The sequence below is a fragment of the Rhipicephalus sanguineus genome, chromosome 7 (genome assembly GCF_013339695.2).
Source record: "Rhipicephalus sanguineus isolate Rsan-2018 chromosome 7, BIME_Rsan_1.4, whole genome shotgun sequence".
In the NCBI taxonomy this organism is placed as follows: Eukaryota; Metazoa; Arthropoda; class Arachnida; order Ixodida; family Ixodidae; genus Rhipicephalus; species Rhipicephalus sanguineus.
The window spans coordinates 86,953,713-86,964,191 of record NC_051182.1 but is presented as its reverse complement, the minus strand read 5'-3'; positions in this window follow the sequence as shown (position 1 = coordinate 86,964,191).

Below are 10,479 nucleotides of genomic sequence, written 5' to 3'. Positions count from 1 at the left end.
CCGCGACAGTAAGAACCGGCCGCTGTGCCCACTAAACTACCTCGGAAGACGCACGACATACAACAAGCGCGCCCTATATCTCAGATTCTCTCTCGCACGATGCTCTCTGTTTGCGGGCGGAACGGTGCCGCTGTCTGTGAGCGGTAGAGTGAGGTAATGCGGCATGAGGTTTACTAGCGCCGATAGAGAAGGACTCGTCGACGACGCAGTTAAAACTTGGCCTCTGAGATTGCTCGCCGGCTCGCAATTTCGGAGGCTATGGTTAAAGCGTCTAGAACTAGCCAAAAGACTAGCCGCGCTAGCATCGGGGAGTCACCCTAGACGCAGTTACGTTCTTTGCCTCTCGCTTCGTGTTAGCTTGCGGTGGTTCGTTGTCGGAGGGGTGTAGCTTCCACATGCACCAACAGTGTTTCCCCGCCTACTGCTACAAGCGCCATAGCACCGAGTAATCAAACTGCTGCAGTAAGCGCTGCAGAAAGGCAAGGATGTCGACGGGCGAATGTCATGACTTCATGGAACGATACGGAGTCCAGCGGTACTTGAACGCCTGCGCGCTTTCGCGACTCAAGCTACGATCTTCTGCCTTCCGTGTTCCTGAAGCGCAGTGTGGTAGTGTATGCATGAGCAGAGGTGTAGGTTACCCTATTAATCGGGAGCGCACACCGTGTCGTTTCTCTCCTAATTGACGATGCTTTGAAGAAGTGCATATTGAGTACCAGTGTTTATTATGTGCTTGTTGGTGTCATTTTAGGGGCGAAGCTCCTTAAGGCAGCACCCGTTCGTCCCTCGTAGTTGTCGTAGTCGTAGTGCGTAACCAGTCGTAACGCTAGCACCAGATCTTGACCTCCAAGGTGGTGCCGGTGGGAGATTTTTCCTGTGCGTTGTTGAACAATAAAAAATTCGCAGCGTGCGCGTTAACTAAAAGCCGAATTCTTCTGTCGCTCATTCCCCATTAGCAGCCATTGGCATGTTCCAGTAGGAAACGTTAGTAGAAGTAGAAGTGTAAGTGTTAGCTAAAAGCCGACTTCTTCTGTCTCTCATTCCCATTAGCAGCCATTGTTTACCTCCGAGGTAGTGCCTGGTGAGATTTCTCCTGTGCGTGATTAAACAATAAAAATTTTGTTCAAAACGCCGTTGATTGATGAAATAAACCAACGAAAGACGCCCGATGTTTTCTAAAAGCAAAACGAAAGAACGCCAGATGTTTCTAAAGCAAAACGAAAAGACGCCAGCTGCTTAACGAAATACGCCAGATGTTTTCTAAAGCAATGGTTTTCTAAACAATGAAAATTCACAGCGTACATGTAAAATAAAGTGAGCTGCAAGTCGTCATAACTCATCGAACCTTTGGTATAAACGCGCACGATCTCACGTCGGTTATGATGTACTGGGCAGAATTCACGGAAGATTCGCGGTTTACCGATGAACCTCCGCAGCTTCGCCCACTCATCGTCATTCACTCCGTGGATATGCTGTGATTTTTTTGAGCGGGGTTTTCGATACGCTGTGTCCAAGTATATGTTAAGAACTTCAGCTACCACAACGCGATCAACAAATCATGATCACGGGCGTCAGTCGTCGCGATGTAGATGTGCCACTTGGCGTGAACGTGGGTGCATCCACGTCAAACGGTGCTGTAGATGCCAAACACCAATACATATTGTACAAGCTATCATATATCAGCACATAATAAACGCTACTTCTTGGAAGACGCGTTTCACGTTCATGTTGTGTACCGATTCCTATGACGGAGGGATGAGTGATGAATTTTGCTCCGCTGAAGTTGCGAGGAACCATACACAATCGCAGTTGTCCAGAAAAAGCTGTTTGTTGGAGTGCTTTCGTCGGCCACCCCTGCTTTCGAAAATGAAATGTGTTTGGGAATATCGATATCGGCGCGCTCGGGAAAAACGTAGTGTCACCTGTCGCAATCTTGCCGCTCTGGAAACCGATCACTTGTGGCAATCTTTTTCCGTTGATACTGTACCTATGGATACCACACTTCTCGGAGGGAATCAGTTGCCCCACGTTGCCATTGTAGTGGCAATATGGGGCACCCGTTTTTGGTTTTCAGCTAATGAATCGAGACCGGACTTAGGCAAATGGCTTTAGTAAGAGCGAAGCTTTTTAAGCTGACCGTAAAAACCTTGGCGTGTACAAATGTGTACGAAAACTATCATCATCATGAACAAGTATGCCGTACAGAAATTGTCCAAATGCCCAATCCCCAAAGGAAGAAGAATGAACGGGAATGGCATGATAAGTCGACGACGATTCGATGCTCTTCTGGTGCATTATTAGGAGGCTTCCACGTATTTTTTTAATGAATGCATGTAATGGTGAAAATAAACCATAACGAAGCGACTAGAGGAAAGGCATACTATTGTTGCAAGCAATCGCAGTACGCAAGGGCGCTTATGACGCTAACGCAGGGCACCTCGAATTCGACACACGCAGTTTCCGGTTCGCTATGAGCGCCCAAGCCCATGTGGATAGTGGTTAACAGGTTTCGAGAACTCCTATACACAGTACTAATGTATTTAAGCTTCCATACCGAGAACTTTCTCATTTCTGCATTCATGGAACCACGGTGTCATGCTTGCATTCATATGACTATGGAGGGATAGGATGCAGCAGCGCAATTTTGAGAGCTATCGATGGTGACTTTATAGGTGGGAGATGTAATGCAGTTCATTGACCTGAAGAAATACTTCCCTATGAAAATGTTGGCCTTGAATCGCTGGAGGGATTCCTTTATTTTTTTAACAGACGGCCATGAGTAATTGTTCACGTGGAGCACTCCACCATGTAAATTCAGACGGCGGCACTTGCATGGGCCGCAGTAAATGACGATTCGTATTTCCTGCTGGAGCCTTTTCAAATTGCATCGCGACTGGCTCGAGGTGCTCGCGCCCTTGTTCGTGACGACCATGGATGGGGATCTATCTTCGTTGCAAGCTACGGTGGACGTTTCTGAGCAATTTTCATGTCTCTTTTGGTCTGATTACCGGCATTAAACACCTTACCATCCGCAATGAAATGGTAATACCGTGAGCACGAATCGCATATCGACCGACGTGCTTGCTATGTATGCGTCCATCGATCACAGAATTGGGGCTCTGTTTTACCATTTATCACGTACGCATGCAACGCGGTGAAGCACGTACTCCCTGGATATGTGCCTCTGCTATGGAAGCTTGCCATTCCGAGATGTACACCGACACCGTTCGTTCCTAGTCGCCACACGATCAGGGAAAAAAGCACGCCTAAAGGATCTGTGCTCCCGCTCTTGTCATGAGCGCGCAAACGCGCTTTTCTGCGTCATTACCCTGACTTTACTGTCGTATTAAAACAAACGAGCTTGTGAAGCCGTTTGCTGCCGTTTGATGTGGTATTTCTATTCCCTCATATGTATACACGTTTAAGGTTAGGTAGCTATGTAGCGTGACCCTTTCGGTTTCGTAGACGCATTCTTCTGTCATACAAGATGAGCAACGCAAACATACCGAATCAAGGCATAGCAGAAAACGAGAATGTTTATTTATGTGAGGCTTACTCTCCCATTTTTCTTTGTAATGTAACTTGGTACGTTTGTGTTCCCGAGACGCTTGCTATTGGTTTGTCCCAGCTCACAATTTATTCCTTGCTTCTGTCAGCGGTGTACTCTGAGCGCCCTCTATACTTAGCACGTGGATCCAGGTTCCTTGCTGTATTTTTTGGTTCCTTCAAAGCAGTATTGACTGCAGAACACACAAAAGCTACTTTCTTTCATGATGATGTTCTGGTGAAAAGTACGTGACGAATGAAGATGATACGAATTAGCAGACATTTGCGTTGGTAATATGTTTCTTTGAAGAACACATCTTCAACAAGTCAAAAAGAGGGCACGAAGTATTACATGTTCACAAAAAAGCTTTCAAATTTGCAGAGAACTTCATGGTTACTTTAAATTTATTAGGTTTAAAGTATCTGTTAACATTGCGTCGTCGACTTGATAAGGAACGAATGGACCGTTCCGAATAAGGGGCCTTCCAGTATGCCTTAAAGCCATGAAGCAGTGCCGTAGATTCAAAAATAATTTCCACATTTACCAGAGATTTGTGGTCGTGCAAAATTAAGTTAACATTAAATTTAATGATCTTAAATACTACTATTTTCGTAGTTGACAATCTGCCTCAAGCGTTCATTACCTTATAACAGCAAGCTGCAGAATGTGATGATATTATTTTAAGATTACTGAAAAGGCAACAGAAATTTGAACATAAATAGTCACTAAATTGTCCTGAGGCGTCTAAATTCTAACTACGTGAAATTCAGAATTCTAACTACGTGACACTGAAATCATTAGAAAACTACAGTTTGGCATTAGCGCGATAGCAGGGCTTAAGTGAATAGCGTTGCCGTGCCGTGTTGGGTAACAGGTGTCTCAGCTTGCGACTGCTTCTGCGCAGAGCTGATAGACGGAGCGATCAAGGCGACGGTGAGTTAAGGCAACGTTATATGCATATAAACAGAGGCGTTACATATTCGGCGCTGGGGCCGACAGCTTATCGGGTTCGCACAGCGGTGCGAGGATGACCCGGGATCTTTTATAGCCCTGGGCGATCGCTTGCATCAGCCAGGAATTCGAAGCCTCCAATCAGGAACCGCCGTTGGTCGCTGGCTCGAACCGGATCCGCGGATGAGAGGGCTAGCCGCACGTTCCGGGAGAGATTTCCGTCGGTTGCGTCAGACGCAGCGCCAGAGTTGCCGGGGATGGCGTAAGGCTGCCGCCTCGTTGCATCAGCTGGTATTGACGCTGGTTGCGTCAGCCGCATCGCCGGAGTGGCCGGGGATTGCGTAAGACTCCCGCCTCGTTGCATCAGCTGGTGTTGACGCTGGTTGCGTCCGACGTTCTACCAGCTTGAATGCCTTGTCGAAGCAAGGAAGTTTGCGTTGGGAGCCCTGGCATAACAGCCGCAAACGTTCGTTAGGGACAGCTCGTTGTAATTATAGCGGGATAGCGTTTGCGTGCTCGAGCTGTGACTGTGGTGTGAGCTAGCGGACTACGAATGCGTTAAAAAGTAAAAAAAAGACTAAATATGCTTGCCTGCATAACAACATGCTGCAATATTAGTAATATTTGTAGTAATATTAGAAAAAAATAAACATGAACCACGCACCAAAAGCGAAACATTATCTGTTGCACATTTGTATGCAACGATCTTCTTGTTAGACCTAGGAACGTTTGAAATGGGAAGCGCTCTAAAAAACTCACCTCAGTTGTCCGTATTACTTGGTCGTCGAAGGTGCCTCAAGGTAAGCGAAGCCATGTTACATAGTAGTTTGCTACGAAAGGTGTGAATCCGTCCACATCACCCGGTGGTCTAGTGAATAAGGTGCTCGACTGCTGATCCGGACGTCGCGGGATCGAATCCCGGCCGTGGCGACCGCATTTTCGATGGAGGCGAGAATGCTAGACACCCGTGCACTTAGGTTTATGTACTCGTTAGGAAGCCCAGGCGGTCAATATTTCCGGAGCCTTCCACTACGGCGTCTCTCATATACATGTCGTGGTTTTGGAACGTTAAGGGTGTATCCACACAACGGACTGAATCCGTCTTTTCCGCGGCGGACGGCGCATCATATGACCCCGCGTCACGGATTTGTGCCATTCGTGCCGCGTCCGCGGACGTCGCGGACGGAAAATGCCAAGCTCTTTTTAGCCGAAGGTGCCATTATCGGTCTGGCAACAAGCGCTGCTTTTTCTTTTTCCCATGTTTTTCTCGTCTGGAACTCCATCTTCCACTTAAAAGAAACTCTGCGCCATAGACGGAAACATAAAAACCTTAAATAATTTTGCTAGCGATGAATGTGTTTTCGACTTTCAGACTGCTCGCGCCATCTAGAGAAAAAAGGAACAAGCAGGCATTCGCACATTATTATGACCTCTAGGATTTGGTAGCACTCGCGCTACCGCAGATCACCGAGCTCATGTTCTGTTAATAGAGGCACTCGCTCAGCCTACAGCTCCCAGAAAACGAGTACGGCGCTCGGAAACAGTACCAAATTTTCATGAATACGTTGCCGGCGAAGCTTGAGGACACAAACCTAAAGCCGACACAATCGTCACAATCGTCAGTTTGGGACTAACAGCCCGCGCAATGCACGACGAAGTGCTTAACGATTCAAAGCGGGCAGCTCTCGCTTCAGACAGTGCCGCCATGTTTTTTTGCTCCGGCGCGTCCGTCTACTCGCTTCGTCCGTCGTCTGGATGTGCTTTGCAGCCGGAAGGGCGGTGGAACGATCGTCCGCGGACGAGATTTCCGCGGAGAAGTCCGTCGTGTGGATACACAATAAACCCCAACAATTATTCTTTATTCTGTCCACATCAACGCCAAATTCATATCGAAGGGGCGTCCAAAACCTCCGCCATGTCTTACGTACAATACGTTAACCACGCAATCACGATAACGCGAAAAATAAGAAATGCCTGTGTACGGTAAACACTACGGGTCGTTTAGCAGACTGCGCGTGCGCATTTCGATCCCGCTATTCCGCTAAGTCGACTATTCCGCTAAGTCCGCTAAACAATAAATGTATAAGATGCTAGATGGTCATGATGCTAAAAATAAGCAGCCCGCACCACGACAAGATACAAGAGAGCTTCTCTCCGTTTGGTTTTGTTCTGTTCGCTCAATACGACTGTCAAAGCCACCAGTCTTTAAGGCATGCGCAAGCCAGTGTTCACGCAAAACTCCATTCTTAAAGCGTATTGCATGCAGACGCTGCACTTGCATGTTATTCTCTCATATTTGACGCATTCCTTTTCGTGTTCATGCATTCACATCAAATGCAATCTCATCCCTCTATGACTGCAGTCTTCAATGTTTTCTGGCGCAATCACATATCTACGTGTTGCGCCATAGCGGTGGCCCAGCTAGGACATCTTGTTTCGAAATTTACTTTATTGGTGAAATTGCGACGTATCCTCCTATTTATAACGATAACATCATGATGTCTCTATTAGTTAGTAAAGAATTTTCTTGTTTAGTATTAGCCGTGCTGATCTTCATTTTTCTTATTTTCTCTGGAAACTGTCAATCCAGAAAATTTTCCTTTCAGGGCTCCTTTCGCTCAATATTTGGACGAGTTTAACGGTTTCGTAACAAAGATCGCCGATTAGGTTTTCACGAAGCATTTTACAGCCAGATAAAATAAAACAAGGGAATCGTTAAATCAAGGCTTCAGATGGAAGCGCGCAACGCAAGCCCTCGACCTGAATACAATTGCTGCTGGCTCATTCGTTGCCATGGGCATAGAACGTATACATAGCTTGATATCATGTTCTATCCAGTTAGCCACGTGGAATTCTTGCCCCGCTGTTTGCTGCAATCGCTCCACTTTGTAGACTCACCCACATACCCGTATCCTAAAAGCCCACTCAAAAATACGTTATCACTACACTGGGCGGAGGTTGTATGCGATTTCTTTCGCAATAAGGTACAGCTCAATGTCAGCGACATGCAGGAATCAACATTTCCCATTTCCCAAACAAAAACTTGGAGGCGTGAGATTGGTTGCGGGAACCAAATGGTGATGACACCAGAGCAAAATGCACTTTCATACTAAAATAACTACTGCGCAATACAACGATGATGCCTATCTTCTAGCGAGAATGGGTTTGCATTCTCCATACGGTCCGGAGCCTTCGTTGGTTTGCGGATAGCCTTCACATATTCAGCCATATGCCGGCTGCTGTAGAACTATTCCCGACTGCACTTGCTACTTGCGCAAGAATTCGCGAACTGTTTGGCTCTTTCATTTTACGAGTTTCACGTTAAAGTAAGGCACGAATATCGCGTTAACTTTGTATGAGGGTGTGTGTTGGCGAACTCCAGTTCTCTTTTTGTTTCTCCTTGTCCGTTCGTTTTCTTCCATACTGCCTACTCTGCGAGAACACAAAGTAAACAATCTATGCGCCGAAAGGAAGCTATAAATGGAGGGAATGAACCAACATGTGGATTTCCTTTCCATAATGGATTACTGTTCCCAATGGCACGTTTTCCTCCATGCACAGCATAAGATAGACGTGTTCTCCCTAGCGCAGCGCACTTTTCTTTGTGAGTGTGTTTGATTCAACAATGAATATTGCGCAATATGACGGCTCCACAGCGAGCGCTATAAATATGCCGACTGAGATTGGCATTTAATAGGCGTCTCAAGTTCATACGCAGTCGTCCAAATGACAACACACACACACATACACACACACACACACACACATATATATATATATATATATATATATATATATATATATATATATATATATATATATATATATATATATATATATATATCTTGTGAGCATTGTTCATATGCTTTATCCTCTCACCTGTAAATGCCCATCATCACCACTTGGGTCTGAGTAGCGGGGCTGAGGCTCGAGATAAATAGAGTCTTTCGGCGTGAACGTCGTCTCACAAGTGGTGGAGGTGCTGGGTATTTACAGGTGAGAGGATGAAGCATATGAATAATGCTACAATATGTAATACTCACTATATATATATATATATATATATATATATATATATATATATATATATATATATATATATATATTAAGCAAGAAATGTTGGCCGAGAATGCTATTGACAGCAGCACATTAGCTACGTTACTCAAGCTTATTTTAGATCTCAACAATTTTGAATTTGATGGTACACACTACATTCAAATTAGTGGAACGTCTATAGGTACACGCATTGGTCCAAATTATGCGAGCAATTTTATGGGCCACCTCGAAAAACGAAATTTTTGTTAAACCCGACACTTAAACCATTCTATACAAACGCTTATGTACAAGTTGCAGGAAGAGCAGCAAAAACAAAACGCGTCGAGGTCTGCCCAAGACTTCTGCAGCGTTGGAAATTTTACAACGAATTCTTCGAAAGCAAAGACAAGCACAATAAGCTGACATTTTTACCACAATACGTAAATGCTAGCACTTCAGATCAATTTATCAAAGTGTGGGAGGCTCCTACTATTAGGCGGGAGGCCCATCACCGGAAAAGCCACTATCCGCATGACGCGCCAGGCAGGATCACAGCGACGAAGCGAGTTGGAAAAGTAATTTTAGAATGCCAGCTACGCTGTAATTCACTTTAAGTTAGGAAACGCTCCCGCTTCTGATGTGCGCTTGACGCCACTTGAAGGCACTATAAGAAGGGTCTCAAACTGTTATGTCCACACGAGCGAATACATCTTCTTAAAGACCAAACATGTGCTCTGTTGTTTTTGTGCTGGTCGGACCAAATATTAAAGACGCACATTATCAGAGACTTCTTTCGCTGACTTTGGAACATTTCTTGTCATTTTGTTGTGATATGTGCCTATAAGTGTGTTTTTGCATATGTGTACCCGAGTGTTTTATTTTCCATGAACTGCATTGTATGTTTTACTTTAAGATATGTGTTCAAGTTTCACTCAAGGGCTAAGGAGTAGCCGGCGCCATAATTGTGCGCCAACATCTCCTTATATATCATATCAATAAAAAAAAGCTCTCATCAGCCAAAAGTGCGAACACGGGGGGAGGGAGGGGGGGGTTCCAACAATATGTCAGCTAACATTGCCATTTGATAGAAGGCCTTTGTTTTATGAAACATATGAAACATTTATGGAGGGGATTTGACGTCAGGTTTCGAGACGCATATCGATACTGGCCGGCGGCAAGTTATCTTTTCGTCCACTTTCCTGTATTCACACATATATCCTAATTACTACAAATAACATCCCCTACGGTTTCCTTGGCAATATTGTCTGTTAGTTGTCATTAATATTGTGATTAACAAAGAATAACGAGCCCTTCAAAAGACCTCTTCTTTCCTTGAAATCTAGACACCGCTTCTGAAAAATGGAGTTTTTTGTTCCACGGTCATGTTTTAACACCAGATGACCGCTTGGGGTGTCTCACAAAAAGAATGCTTCGTACCAACCACGTCTGTGTAGCTCATAAGCATACTTATAAATATAAAAATCACAGCATATCCACGGAGTGAATGATGATGAGTGGGCGAAGCTGCGGAGGTTGATCGGTAAACCGTGAATCTTCCGTGAATTCTGTCCAGTACATCATCACCGACGTGAGATCGGGCGCGTTTATACTAAAGGTTCGATGAGTTATGACGACTTGCAGCTCACTTTAATTTTACATGTACGCTGTGAATTTTCATTGTTTAGAAAACCATTGCTTTAGAAAACACCTTGCGTCTTTCGTTAAGCAGCTGGCGTCTTTTTCGTTTTGCTTTAGAAACATCTGGCGTTCTTTCGTTTTGTTTTTACAAAACATCTGGCGTCTTTCGTTGGTTTATTTCATCAATCAACGGCGTTTTGAACAAAATTTTTATTGTTTAATCACGCACAGGAGAAATCTCACCAGGCACTACCTTGGAGGTAAACAATGGCTGCTAATGGGAATGAGAGACAGAAGAAGTCGGCTTT